A 15,442-nucleotide genomic window follows, 5' to 3' on the forward strand; every position below is an offset into this window, starting at 1 on the left:
GCTCCAGACTCCACACCAAGATATAGACATTCTGTGCTCAACACATTAGCAGCAATCCACACCAATTTATTCTTTACAATAATTTGAAGGCTGAAGAGATGGGAATATGCTTGCAAGGACTGTGGGGCAAAGGGAACAGCGAAGGGATGGTCAGAATTGGACCCTATCTAGGCTGCTAGAATCCAGAGGACTAGAACCCAGCAACATCAAATGCAGAAATGTTCTGGGGACAACACTGGGAAGCACAGCTTTCTGGATGGGGAGAAGGTAAGCGTAGCTGATGAAAAGTGTTTGATAAGCCAATGGATCCCTTCATTAATTAATTAATTAATTAATTAAGTGGACGTCACTCAGTGCTGAATGCCCAGAATGAATGAATGAGAAGTTTTGATCAATCTTGGCATGCTGATGCCTCAAGAACTGCATCCAGCACAGACCAGCCTTGTGGTCTCATTTCCCACTGATATTATCAGACACTCCATGAGAAGTGTGCCCAGGTCCCCTTAAGAATCTAAGCAACAATATATCTGGGAAAGGGAAGGCTGATTTGGGGATGAATCCAGCATCCGCTTCTCTTGGTTGGCTTCACCCTCCGGCACAAGCAACTGCGACAATGCATTAACCTGAAGACCTACCAGCAAAATAAGCTTCATGAAGCTGATAATTGTGCTTCCCCTCTATGATCCACCCAGTAGGACAGCATGTTCTGCTGCTATCCTCTGCTGTCGCTCTGCTGGGAAGCTAACAGAAGCTCCTGGGAGGAGGCAGCAGCTCCTCCTCATCATCTGGGCCATGAACCACAGGTCAGAGAAGCAGAAGTGGGTTCTAAAGAGAGCCAAGCAAGTGGCCCCTCCAACTGCTGACCAGCCAACCACCAGGTGCTCATGTGCCTTGACAGTTGCACACCTATCTGCAAAGCAAGATCTAGTCACACCCCCATACTTAAAGCTTCACCCCTTGTGGGGATTGCATCTCCACCCAGGGCAAGCTGAACCCCCATTTCTTAGTCAACCACCTTTATTGCCAAATGCCAACTAGCATACCTTTGTCTTATCTGGACTGAACGACACCATTTCCTTTTGCTTCTTTTGCAGCCACTGTCCTGTTTCCCCTTCTTTCCATTAATTCACTTTATTTTGCATGCATTTAATAGACCATTGTTTTAGATCACCAGCCAACAGGGTTGCCTGGAAACTAACTATTCATTGCGACAAATTCTTGAACTGTTTGACTGCGAGCAGTGTGTGGTTGCTTGAAAGTCAGTTCCTTATCAACCCAAGGAAATTGCAGAATGCTGGCAAAATATTTATGTTGCTATTCCAGACATTTTCATCCCGAGGGTGAGAAATTCATCACGACCTGCAGCTTCCAGTACTGCCTCTACTGTGATGACACCTAAATATAACTTGCTATCCTAACCCCTCAAGTTTTCCTCTTCCATTTCTGCCCAAATGGCTCATCAGCACTGCAAACTCAGCGTGGCCAAATGTTCTCATTCTCCTCTTTCCTGCATGTTCCTTAAGACTGGCCCCCTCCCCAGACCCATCCAGTGCTGCTTTGGCTTTTTATTCTGACTCCTCCCTAAATTAAATCAGTTGCAAAGATCAGCTTCATCTGGTTGATGGCATTTGTTGGAAAAGAGATAGGGGAATGTAGCCTCTTTGATCTCTCAGTGGCTTTGACCATGGTACACTTCTGGAACATCTCAAGAAGATGGGGGTTGAGGGCAGTGTACTTCAGTGGTTCCGCTCATACCTCCAGAGCCACTTCCAAAAAGTAGTTATGGGAGGCTACTGTTGAGCACCACGGCAATTATCCTGTGATGTTCAGTAGGGTTCTATCTTGTCCCCCATGCTATTTAACGTCTATATGATGCCTCAGGGAGCTGTCATCAGGAGATATGGAGTGAGGTGCCATCAATCTGCAGATGACACCCAGTTCTACCTCTCTATTTCATCTGAGACAGTTGAAGTGTTGATAACGGTATTACAGACTCCTCAGGAGATCAGGAAATCCCTGAAGCTCCACTTCCTACAAAAAGGCATTAGCCCTTTACCAGGCCAGATTGGTGGGTGCATCTTCCATCCTGACTAGCTGGACCAGACTATAAAGCCTGTCAGTTGCTCCAATACACCACTGAGGGAACTTGCCTGTTCTGTCTCACTGGCAGGGCCACTGACCATGATCCTGAGACAGCACTTTGGTCCTTACCCAAGGTCCTAACCTTGCCTTGTTTGCCTCTCCATCTGTTCCAGAGCCCTGTGCCTCTTGATGTCCACCCTGCTTGGGCCATCACCTTTGCTGATGGTGGACCCAACTGTGTGTTAGGACAGCAGCTTTCTTAAAACAAACAACAGACCAGATATGTGCATAGAGCAACTTTTGCAACAATGAGCAGGTAAGGGGAAGGACTGTGGCTCAATGGTAAGGACACACTCTGCAAGGAGAGAAGCCCAGATTTGATTCTTGACACCTCCAGGTAGGGCCTGCTGGAAACTCTGGACAGCCATTGCTGCCTGTCAGTGTAGACCCTACCGATCACCTGCTTGTTACTTCCAGATGTGGCTCTGGATCGACCTCTGTACAGCACTGTGTGTGGCTCTTCACCCTGGAGCCTGCTCTTGCATCACTGCAATCTTCATGACATCCTAGTTTTCCTGCAATCTTTACTTGAATCAGGATACCAAGCACCCCAAATTGCAATTACTTTATTTTAAGGCTGTCATTCAGAACATGGTAATTCTTATGACATGTGCACAATGTGTGTGTGTGTGTGTGTGTATGTATATACACACACATACTACATACATATACATAAATGCAACTTTAACATCAGGCCTTCAAAGTGGCCACAATAAAAGAAAACTAATACTCAATAAACATTAAGAAATAAGATGAAGGTGACTAGAAAAGCTCCTGTTGTCTAATCATTGCTCTTTCAAGTGAAAAATGGTATCCCCCCCCCCAACATGATTTTGTCCCTGGGCTGGAGCACCTCCTACAGGGCAGCTAGTGAGTCCAAGGCTCCTTGCTCTTCCCAGAAGCAGCAGAAGCAACAGGAATAAGGACACAAACTCTCCACACCTCCCCAGACCGGGTCCTCCTAGGACGGAACACAGCTTGCCCCTACCATGACCAGCTCCACAGCTGCCAGTAGAAATGCCCCATTAAACCCAATCTAGGCTGCAGACACCCCAGAGGAAAAACAGGAGGCTCTTGGGAGGAATGACTTCCATTCTTCTCAGCAGGAGGTGGTGGCCAAAGCTCATCACCTTCTCCCATAGCATCACAGTACCAAGTGCCAGCAGAAGAGTGAGAGGCAGCCCTGAGAGGTTGCCTCAATTGTCCCCCCCAACGCGCATGTGTGTATGCATGTGAGGGGGGGTGGCTGCAAAGGGGGTGGCACAGAACACCACCCCAGAGCCCCTATCCATTGCTTTTCCATTGAGAATGATAGCTTCTGTGGGGGTGGTCCCACCCAAAGACTCTGCAGGTGAGAATTGGGAGCTACTGGTGGAAGAAGGCCCCCCTGGATCCTTCCAAGCCTTCTTTCAGCAAACATTATAATGACTTCCCCAAACAAGCAGCTGATTCCAGAAGAGCCACTGAACCAAATTTGGACATTTAATCCACTCATTAAAGTATAAAACGGAAGGGCTTCAGTTTTGCATTATGCAGAAATCTCACTGGAGCCTCAGCCGTGCAGTGCCTTAGAATCGCCAACATAAATACTTTATGAATAAGGTATTTCTTTCAATTTGTGGGTTATCATAAAATGCTTCTGCAATTTGGGAGATTTGGGGTCCCCCTCCGAGTCAATGCCAATAAAACAGCTCTTATTGTGAGAAGGGTCCCCCAGGAATTCTCTTCCTCTTGCCTTTTACTTTTCCTTCATTTGCTTCTGTTATGTGCTTTGCATTTACTTTTTCACACATATTTTTAAGCCTTACAAAGGGAGTGGTGGATATTCACTACTTGACCCATCAATACAGTAAGGACTTTTTACAAATTCTCTTATGGAAGCCATCAAAATATCTCACCTAAAATCCATACTTCACAGCAATATCAATTTCCTGGACCCACAGAAAAAAATTCAAAGCTGTCACTGGAGTTGATGCCCTCCGCTTGTATCTCTCTGACTTAATGCACTCCATACAATTCCAAATACATTGACCAACTTTGCAGAATAAAGAGAAAAATCAGAAGAGCTGAGAAGCTGCAAACACACTCCAGGAGGAGACAGCTAAAGGAAGAAGCCACCACTCGCTGGAACCGCAGGAGAGAAGTAAATGGCAACACTTTGGATGGTGACTGACTACTGCAAACGCCACAAAAGGGAGACCAAGCACAGCACCTGCCCCTCAGCCAGGCATGTCAACCTGCAGTAGCCTTCCCCAACCTGGTGCCCTCCAGATGTTTTGGGCTACTGGTTCCATCAGCCCCAGTCAGCATGGCCATACGATGTTGGGACTGATGGGAGTTATAGTCCAAAATATGTGGCTGCTCTACAGGAAACATCGACCCACCATCCCAGCCTCATTAACCCTCCAAGACATTTTCTGACCCGAGCACAGTTGGTGGCACTTCCCAAAGGGCGGAACTCTTGCCTTTCCACAAAGCCCATAAAACCACAAGAAAGAGGGGCTTGAGAGCCTGAAGAGCGGGTCCTGCCCACCACCAGATGCCACTCTCAGTGTCATTGCAACAGCATGTGGCGATTCCATTCCAGCCACGGTGCTTCCTAGAGCACCACATGAGCACACAGAGCCCCCAGTGTGGTTTCTGAGCAGACATAGAGCAGCAGAGGAATGTGAATCAATCAGTTGACCATAACCTCTGAATACTGGGAGGGAGCACCTATTGCTCTCCAGATGTTGCTGGACTATTGCTCCCCCCCACAGACTCTGACCATTGGCCATGCTAGCTGGGGCTGATGGGAGCTGGAGTCCAACCACATCTGGAGGGCCAAAGAGGTCCCCCCTCCTTGCCTTAATACTTCATTTCACTCACCAAATGAAACCACTGATGTCTGGTGGAGTTAGTGAATGGGCCTGGGTTGTGCATAACCAAGGATCACTTGCCACAGACTTCCAATTACCACTTAAAAGACTCTTTTGCCATTGCAAAAATTCAAAAGCATCCTTTGTGGGAGGGAGGAAGCACTTCCCCTGCCCTTTCAATACATGTGGGCAGATGAAATGGGGGTCCTTTTAATATTGTGGACTCAGAACTAAGGGGCAGCAATTTTGCTGGATTAAGGAGCCCAGAGGGCAGACTGTGACACCCCTGTATTTTGATAACTGTAAATATGGTAAGTGCAGGTTTATTAAAGTATACATGGTAAGTGGATTGAGTGAGAGGGGGGAGTACATGGGCTAGAATGCTAGAGAATGCTGTATTGTGATTGGCTGAGCGTTTGAGTGGCTGAAGGTATAAATGAGAGGATGACAGTTGAGAAAGGGTTCTGTTGGTGGAGTTTTGGGATTTGGAGTTGGTTGTGGGTTGTATTATATTTGGCTGGTATTGAGGCAGATTATATATGACTAGAAACATAAAGAGGAACACAATATATGAAACCATACGCTTGTTAAATATCCCATAAGTAATCTTGTTATTTCCTGGTGTTTATAAATAAATATTTTCTTGGTTTACCAAAGGCCTGATCCTCGGCTGGGGTTTACACAGACCAGAAGGGTGGGCAGAGTAATTACCAAGGTGGAGAAACAGTATCAATGGTGGCAGCAGTGAAAAGATAGTGTATCATCAAGTATCCAGGGCAAGCCAGGGCTGTATGCTTTATTGGCACAAAGATACAGGGGGGTTGTGGCCTGCAAGTTCACCCAGACACAAAGTAACAATAAGCCAGAAGGGGACGAGATCTGTGCTAGAGCCGGTGAGAGAACAAATAAAAACCAGGATCCTGACTGGAGGGACCTGGCAGGTGGAGGTCTGAGGTGGGATCCTCACACAGACCTGCTCTGTAATCGGCCCATCTGTAGTTTGCAGAGAGGCACCAGGAAGCATTCTGTGGGTGATGGGGGAACGTCCAGACGAGGTGGCTGGCAATGAGGACTTGGGGGCCTGAGAGGGAACGAGAGACTAGTGGGTGGGGGGGAGGGGGGGGAGGGAGAAAGAGCATTCAGGGTTGTTACCAACAGCTTTCATTTCCAACTAGTGTCTGAACAAATCAGTGTCCGTCCGTCCCCAAAGGCCCAAGTGGGATCTCTGGCCTGGAGAAGGGCAATCTGCCCCAACCCACCAGGCTCTGTGCAGCTCAGCAAATGAGTCCTCATTGCCTGTGTCAGGAGGACCAGAGTTGAGGAGCAGGTTCTGGTCTGTGAAGCAGGTGAGGAACATGCCAGGAGCCCGGGAGGAACCCCAACGTTCTCCTCTCCTTTGCCACTCACCGCAAGAGGTTTTGTTCCCAAACCTCCATTTGGAACCTGCCCAACAACATGAGTAGGGAGCCTCACTTGCCCCTTCGCAGCGTCTCAGGTAGCAATGGCCTTCCTGTGACTGGCCATTTGCAAAGTTAAGGAGGCAGCAAGGGCAGCATCAGCTTCTGCCTCCTCCTCTCTGGGGACACTCAGGCATGCAGCTCCCACGTCGCTGCAGCTGCTCTTTGGACCCATCCGCAGAACTGGTTTGGAACAGCCTCGAGGTTCCATTCGGCCGGGCTGAGTCGTAAAACCACTTGGAAGATGTTACACAGGAAGGCCCAGAAAGGGGCAGGAAAGGTGCCCCCCCTGCCAAAGAGCCCCTCATGGCAGCTTCATCCTTGGCAAACTGCCGCTGTTGGCTCACCAGCACAGGGCTAGCAGCTCCTCGCATGCCTCACTGATGCCAGGGCTCCATTTGCTCTGTGCTTGGATGGTCTGGGCAAATGCCAGGCATGCCTGCTTACAGGAAAAGGGAAAGAATGTCACTCGGCACCCTGGCCCTGGGCTGATGGTGGTGCAAGGGGCCAGTCTGGCCAGGGAGCAGCACGGAGGCCTCTCCCAGACACAGGGGACCCCTTGGGGGGCATGTGCAGGGAGGACTCATCCCTCACTGGCCAGCAGCAAGAAGAGGCCACCCCAAGAGAGGTGCCAGTCCTCCCCCCCAGCAGCCTGGAACAGGCTGGAAAAGTGGACTTGCCCTGCTGTGTGTGCATGCATGACTGTTAAGAACTCCTTTTTCAAATTATAAACAGCCTTGACTCCAGAGGTTCCCAGAAGCTTTAAAAAAATTCTCCAAAATTCACAGCAATCCAATTGCCAGGTTTCCTCAGGAACGACCAGCTGCCTCATCACGGGGCACATTAGTGTGGCTCTTAATGAAGTCAGTCAAATGAAAAAAGCGCTGTTCGCTCTCTTCATCAGCAGGGCACAGAGGGGAGAGGGCTGCTTTTGGGCTGGGGTGACCTGGTTCAAAATCCATGAGGTGACCCTGGGCTAGCCAGGACCTCTCAGCCTAACCTGAAAAAACCCTCAAGCTCCAAGGACGTGAATGGAACTAGAAAATGACTGACGGGTAGATGGAGGGAGCCCATTATTGTTTACTGCAGCCTTCCCCAACCTGGTGCCTCCCCTGATGTTGCTGGACTCCAGCTCCCAGCAGCCTGCATGGCCAGTGGTCAGGGCTGGGCGGAAGTTGCAGCCCAACAGCATCTGCATGGCAGCAGGTTGAAAAAGGCTTGTCTACCGGGATGCTCACCAAGATAAGGAAGCTGAGAGATAGCAGCACTTTCTCTGGACTGCCAGGAGCCTGGTACCCTTTCAATGTTATAATTTTAAATTATTACTTCTTTTTTAAAGGTGGATGAGTAGGCTGCTCAAAAGGGCGGTCCTGATCCCATGGACGACCAAATGCCCTTTGCAGTTCAGAACCCCTTTCGCAAGTTTCTTCAATCCTAAAGCAAAATATGTTTGAACAGAGAAGTACTTCAGGGAGGTGGTGCAACACATACCTTGTGGGAAGCTATTCATAAATGAAATGAACAAATAATTCCAGGGGTGGCTTTAGGCAAGCCAATCTCTCGTGGCCTCAACTCTGTCCCCAACACCATCCCCCAATCTATGGAATGGAGACAAAACAGGGCTGCCTAGCAGCGTTGCCATAAGGACTAGAACTACATAATTCCTGTGAAGTGCTCTGAACCCTTTAAACCACTATGAAAATGTTAATTATAATAAATAATAACCACAATAATAGAGTAACACTCTCCTTGTAATCTAATCTTGCAAAATTGCACAAGGTAGGCTGAGAATGTTGTTGCAAAGAATTTGTTGAGAATCAAAATCTTGCCTCCTCATTTGGGGCACAGCGATCTTATCTTGCACACTAGGGGCTCCTGCACAGGGTCCCCCTCTCTCCAAATCTGGCCAATCCTCCCACCCCACCCCCACCATCAAAGAGTTACTCATGGCTTCAATGTCTCAATGAGATTGACTGTCCCCTTTAGTCTTCCTGACCATTCCCTTAAGTCTGACCATGCAGATTCCCCTTTGCCACTTATGCCAGGCGATTGACCTCCGCGAGGGCCCAGAAGATACCAAGTGGTAGTCTTTGACCCTCCTGGTCATTATTTGCTAATGAAGTGACCAAGCAAATATCCGTCACAACCTCCAGGCAGGGACCTCTAATACGGCACGCAGAGAAAAGGACTGGATGTTATGTGACTTTAGAGCAGAGCAAACAAGATCGCTAAGCAACAGGAAAACTGATTTATTGTGCTTAGGAGGCACTGCAGATGGTTTGAATTCCAAAAAAAAGAGGAAAGTCTGTGAACCATTTTGAAAGACATGCAGCTTGTAGGCTCCTGACACATGCAAGCCCTTCCTGCTCGATGTGGGAAGGTTGTGCATGGCACCAGCACGCCTGGTGCATAGCGACACTGAAGGGTGAGGGGTGTGGAGACCGTGTTCCAGCCCCCTTACACACTGTTTGCCTTCTGTGTTCAGGCTGAAGGCTGGAAGAGTTGGAAACAGGAAGCACCTGCCTTGTGCAAGTCAGCACCATCGGTCCATCTAGCTCAGTACTGTGTACACTGACTGGCAGCAGCTCTCCCCTATGTGGAGATGCTGGAGATTAAACAAGGGCCTTCTGCATGCAGGGCACGTGCTCTGCCAGTGATCTGTGGTCCTTCCCAATGCTCATGTCTTACTGCACATCTGGTTATCCCTGTTTGGGATGTTTTCACATGTCCCCCCCTCCACCCCCCGGCCCATAGCCTATATAAGCCTTGAGTCCCTCTCCTACAATACCACCTGCTCTCTGCACTCTGCTCAACCCAGCAGACTTGCTCTGGGGGAGGGCAGGGGGAGGGCCTAAGCCTGACACCCTGAGTCCTGCAGGTGGCGGCAAGGACAGCATCCCGTCCCCTCTGTCTTGGATTTAATTGGGGAGTACATCTTCATACAGAGATGTTTCTGAGGGAGAATTAATGAAATGGCACCACGCTGCTGCTTGAGCTGCAATCAAAACAGGGTTTGCTGCTGACTACATGAAGGGGAAGTGCGCCCAGCACAAGGCAACCATCAATGTTCTTGGAGACAAGCCTAGGTTGCCTGTGTCAGGCAAGAATCCGCCTCACTGGGGGTTGAGTGTTGGTCTTGTTTGCCAAGAAGCCTGCTGAGTCCGGCCCAGGTGTTGGTAAGGGAGCCCCTGACAAGGCTGGGACTGGCGCACAGGCAGGAGAAGCAAAGGGCCACTCTCTTTGGCTCCATTTCTCTGCTGGCCTGTCTTTATGTTGCACCCAGGCTCCTGGCTCCCTCCCAGATGGGGCTGTTGACTTTTGAAGAAAATCAAAATAGGATGTTGCTCAGCTGCTTCCTGAAGGCTCTCCATACTCGAGATCTCTTCTAAGGGAGTTCTCCAACTTCCCAGAAGAGCCCCCCACCCCCCTGCCCAGGAAAGCCAAAGACAACAGCAACTTCACCTCACCCGTCAGCACTGCAGGGCCCTACCATGGGATGGACCAGCCATGAAGGCTGTGGAGTTGTCCATCCTTTGCTGTTCAAGAGCAGGGACCCTCCCTTTCTAAGAACACAAGCACACACCACTCAAACCCCAAAGAAAGGTGTAACTGTATATGGGAATAAAAACCAAGAGCAGGCAAATAATTGTTTACATGTGATGCACAGATAATTTTCCATATTGTGGGAAAAAATATAATAATGCAAGACCACAATATGATGACTTCCCTGACACAACTGCATTGGGGGCTGATGTGGGGCTTCTGCCTGCCCCTTTCCAAGTGCTGCAAGCACATTTGCCCCTTTCCAGAACAGCCCAAACTGAACCACAAAGCCTCCAGGGAGCAAGCAGTCAGTTCAGTTCCTCCAACTGTCTTCCATACAAACTCAGCTGGTCAGCTTTCAATTTAGCAAACCCTGGAGGAAGGCTGTGGTTGATGAGAAGGACAGGCTGGCCATTTCCACTTTATTTCTGGACATGTGAGCATAGCGCAGATCCACCTGATCTCCAGCCTCTAAACAATAGGCAAAATTAGCTCAGATCCTAGAATACACCCAACGCAGACAAGCAGCATCTTGTCCTGATGTTAGTGGAATGTTTTTTCTCTTTGCAAATGTCTCCCATTAGATGCAACAACTGTGATTATCACCATTTGTTAACTGATTGCTTTTACTACAAACAAAGAAATGAAGCCACTCCAGAAACCAGAATATAGCCATGTGGCAGCTCATTTGAGCACCTTTTGGTTGTGGAAAATAAACTACCATTTTGGGGAGACCAAGAGAGGAAGCCTGTCAAAAGGCTGAGGGGGTAAAAAAACCCCAGATATCACAGGATTCTAGCCTGCACCCCAAGATGCCTAACATGCTGACATCCCCCCATACTACAAAAACATGCTATTTTTTTCTGTCCGCCATCATGTGTGTGTGCATGGGGGGGGGGGAGAAATAACCCAGATAGAAAAAATGAACCACAGACAGTCAGATGCCCATAACTAAGGAAGATCCAGACACACCCTCATCCTGCAGAATGTACAGTCATAGTTTCTTGTTACACCAGCCTGGGATCCTCCAATGTTCATGGCTCATAGTAAGTAATGTTTGCCAGCCCTTTGCTGTGTGCTCCGCTGCTGCCATCAGAATTCACTCCCCCTCCCCCTTTCTAGCAACTGCAAAACTCCCAGTGCTCCCCCAAGACCTGCTACAAACACCGCTATCAGGCCTCTCTTCTCTGCAAAGTGGCCCTTGCAGTGACCCACATGTAGACATGAAAGAAGGACGCCTCTTATAAGCGACTTACCCAAGATCATTGAGAAAGCTAGTGGCAGAACCAAGGACAGATCTGCTGGACTCCCCACTCTGTGCTCTCTGAGCATTGATTAGTTCTCTTTCCGGCCAAATCCAATGCAACACCAGGGTCTTGTCTGCAGAAGGTTTGGCCTAACAGAAGACTTTTCTTTTTTAAAGGAATCAATGAAAGGCCCAGGAAGAAATGGGCGGTGTCTGCTGAAGATTCTCTAGGCAGGATGAGCTAAAGCTGAGAACAGAAGAGGCTGGTACAATTCCTTTCCCGCCCCACCATCTGCTGGTCTGTCTGTTCTTCCTGTTTTCATGGCTTTTCTATGGTTACCCTAACATGGTCAGCTGCCTCACTTTCCCTGCAGCATTCACACAAACCCTGAAAGTGCCCTGGATCAGTCTGCTCAGTTAGATGTACGTATACCAGGGAGCCAAGTCCCTGGCAGCCCATTCAACCTGCAGAATCTGGGCTTAAGGCAATGGCCTCCATCCAAATATTTCCCCTTAGCAAGGAGGAAGAGCAAGCTGGGCATGTGGGTTCCTCCACCCTCCAGTTTGCATGGAACAACCCTCTGGAACGGAGGGTGAGAGATGCTGTTCACTCAAGATCTTAAAGGGGGTGCTCCAGAGCAAAATGTCACATAAGGGCACCCGTTATTCTGGGGCTCTTGAAGGCTGCACCCCTTGCCACAATACCCTTGAGGCAGCAGAGCCAAACAGGAAGGGCACATTAAGGGCTTGTCTGAATCCTCTTGGCTGAATGAGCAAGTGGCTGTTGAGGATGGTGCAGAACAGCAGGTGCCCCACCCACCACATCACCCTGAGGGTTTCCTGTCAACTGGCCTGTCCAAGGACCTGGCATGGCTACTCCAGCCTTCTGGAAGGCTGCCACTGGACCCCAATTCCCATCACGCCTGACCAGTGCTTTTTTTTTTTTTTGGTAAAAAATGTGGTGCCGGGGCTTACACTGGCTGTGGGTGCCAGCACAAAATGGTTGACGTGGTGGGGGGGGGGAGAAAAAAAAAGGTGACCACCATCACAAAAAAGCCCACTGCCCTGACCATTGGCTGTGCTGGTCAGGGCTGATGGGAGGCTGCTCTACTCTCCCTAGCATCACTTCTCCAGGCTCTCTGGCAGAGAAGGGCCTACTCTGGACCCCTTTGACTGGAGAGGGTAGGGACTGAGGGGAGCCCTTCCATAGCCAAAGCATCTGCTGTGCCTCCGTCATGAGCATCCACATTTTCCCCAGCGAAAAAGCTCACTTAGCACCGCAGCATTTTAAACTCCTTCTCAGCTTTGGCATAGCAGCCTCCAGGTGCCCCTGGCGACCTCCGGCAAGCTGACCGACACCTGTTGTGAAATGGTGGTTGGCTTTCTCTGCCCAGAAGAGGCGGATAATCTGCTGCTAAAGATGAAAGATGGAGCGCAGGATTTCAGAAAGGAGTGCCTGGGCCCTCTAAACTGTAGAGGGAGGGAGCGAGGGGATCTCAGAGCAAGGCCGACCCTTACTGTAAACCGCCCAGAGAGCTTCGGCTATGGGGCGGTATATAAATACAATAAATAAATAAATAAATAAATAAATAAAGACCTTAGCCTCGCCTGTTTTCTCCCGCTTCGCCAGCAGCGCTCTTTGCTCTGCCTTTCCCCCGCGCGGCCAATCTCGCCACTGATTGCAGGCAGCCTACGGCGCGCGACAACCGGCTCTTTCGTTAGCCTGCACGATTGTGAGCAGCTGGAGAAGGGACGGGTCCCGGGAGCGACCGTGAGAATGCAGTTCTGGGAGGAGTGGTGGGGAAGAGTGCGACGCCCCGGGCTAGCGGGAAGTAGCAAGTTCCTGCCTGCATCAGGGCTGGCAGCCTCGGCAGGGCGCCGGGAAGACGGGCCGCTTTTCAGGCTTCCTGCACGCAAACCGGGCTGCAGCAGCCTCCGGGAACCAGCACCCGCCGCTCCCCATCCAAACGGTGATGCAGGAGCATCGCTGCCCCGCCTGAGCGGGCCCTCCTCGGTTGCCACCGCAGGCCGAACCAGCGAGAAGAGCAGCTCACTCACGCACCCCGCCGCCGCCGCATCTGCCGCGAACCCCGAGGCTGCGAGAGGCCAGCTGGGTGCGCGCCCACCGCGGCAGCGGCACAAGGGGGCGCGGGCCAGACGTCCGCACCTACAGCCGAGCTGCTGCCGCCCGGAAGACACTGGTAGCGGGTGAAGCGCGGAGGTGGAGCGGCTGGATGCGGCGCTGTCTCGCTCGGGGTCTCTGCAACCCCAGCTGCCAGGAAAGAGCGCTTTCTCGCCTTTCCCAGGAACTCCGGCACCAACAGTCTGGGGAGGTAGGAAAGAACGCCCCCGCCTGCCCTCCTCCCCTCGGTCTTGGTCCGCGAAGAGGCAGAGGTTCGCAGAAGCGGTGGCCCCCGAGGTGTCGCCGGACGCAGCGAGGCTGCCCGGGAAGGGGGTGTGGCGGCTCCCTGGGAAAGGGAAGGCGGCGTGCGGGGCGGTTGCCTGCCTGCGCCACCAGAGGTGGGCTGCCTAGGAGCCCGACCAACTCGCTCCCCAGCTCCGGCGCGTGCCTGGCCACTAACGGCGGGGGAGAGAGAAGCGTCTGAATTTGAATGGCACACTTCGTCGGACACCCGCGAATGCGCCCCGGGCCGGGCAGAGGCCGTTTTCCCGTCGGGGGCAAGAGGCTTACCGTGACTCTCTCCCGCGGCGCTTCAGGCTTGGCCAAATCCGGTGCCTCTGCTACGACGGGGAGGGCGCGAAGGGGAGCTCGCCTCCCGGCTTCGGCGGCTCCATCCTCGTCCGCCTCTCGCTCAGCTCTCAGCACTGCAGCTGCAGCAGCAGCCAAAGGCCGAGCGGGTGTGCGAGACTCGCCAAAAGGCAGCCGGGCTGGGGAGAGGGAGTGAGCGGGAGAGCGCGTGGGCACAGGTGGGGAGGGGGCGGAGAGAGGGAGCGCGCGCCGAGGGGGGGATACCGCGGCAACAGCACCGCCCCTCCTCGTCTCTCCTCTCGGACTCTGCTCTCCAGCGAGGGAGGACGCCGCCGCCCGAGGGACACAGACGGCCTTTTGCTGCAGTAGGCAGTGCTGGGCCCTGCTTTGGCTGCCCTGCCAGTGACCGGTACCGGCACCCCAGCACGGACTCTTGCCCAGCTTTGCTTACTTCCCACGGGGTGGAAGAGGCAGTGTCGGGGGTCTTTCGAGTGAGGGCGTTTGGAGGGTCCCTTTGCAAGGCTCGCTTGATTTTCCCAAGCGCTGTCGTGATGACCCCGGGGCGCCTTCAGCAGGCAGCCATTCCCGGGAGGGGCCCTCCTGCACCCCGAGGTGCTTTGCCTCCAGCCGCTCAGCTCGCAGCTCCGAAGAAACCTCCGCTCCATTCGCTGTTCCTCTTCTCTACCCCCCGACCTTGGATGGGTGCCACGGTTCAAATGGCTGGGCCGGCAAGGAACATGAAGCTTCTTTTGTCAAACACGTCAAATGGAGCTTGACAGCTCAGACTAGCAGCACCACCCGCAAGGAAGACAACAGCATTTCGAGCATATGCCTTTTGTCTGGGCTGTAGCTACAGCAGTCCACCGTGTGTGGGGCGCGAGGTGGAGGGGGGAACTTTGCTTCATTCTGTCCTCTCCATCAGGATAATTTGCAGCATCTTCTGCTAGCGCTTCCTGAATTGGGGGCAAAGTCCTCAGTGGAGAAAGGCCTGCGGCGGCCGACCCTCGGGCAAAGCGAGAGGCTTGCAGTTTGCTTGGGGTGGGGTGGCCAGAGACTTCAGCAGGGCCTCCAATTCCCTCTCTGACCTGAAATGAATGTTGCATTGAAGCAAAATCTGCCTGTAACATTCAAGGGGGGGGGTTTAAGGCAGCCCAAGGGTGCAAACAGTATTTCTGTTCAACAGGCACGACGGAGGCGGAAGAGTTGCACTTGCGTGTTACCGCTTTAATTTGTGAGCCATCCCAAGGGTATGGTTAAGTGGGTGCTCGGTAAGTGCCACAGAACAAATAAGCGTGCGCCACATCTGTCCCCTGTCAGCATGCGCGCCCTCACTCGACAAAGCAGGCGCCTGTGGAGGGCCAAGGGCGGTGGGGGTGGAGGGCCTCTCCTGTCCTGCTGGCGGGAGCAGGCAGGCAGGAGCGAAGAAGAGGGACAGTGCCCCCAGGCAGGGTGCCGCCGACCGAACTCTTTTCGCCATCTGCTTTGA

General features: G+C 51.9%; 1 protein-coding gene across 1 annotated transcript in view; it reads right to left on the reverse strand.

Moving 5' to 3' along the window:
- The window catches only part of FRMPD3 (FERM and PDZ domain containing 3), an 81,176-nt gene extending 67,415 nt beyond the window's left edge, over window positions 1-13,761 (reverse strand). Inside the window, exon 1 of the mRNA XM_061599073.1 lies at window positions 12,844-13,761. The gene's annotated coding sequence lies outside the window, so the exon portion shown is untranslated. The remainder of the gene's footprint in view (window positions 1-12,843) is intronic.
- Between the last annotated feature and the right edge of the window lie 1,681 nt (window positions 13,762-15,442).

The sequence above is a fragment of the Rhineura floridana genome, chromosome 16, assembly GCF_030035675.1.
Source record: "Rhineura floridana isolate rRhiFlo1 chromosome 16, rRhiFlo1.hap2, whole genome shotgun sequence".
Classification (NCBI taxonomy): domain Eukaryota; kingdom Metazoa; phylum Chordata; class Lepidosauria; order Squamata; family Rhineuridae; genus Rhineura; species Rhineura floridana.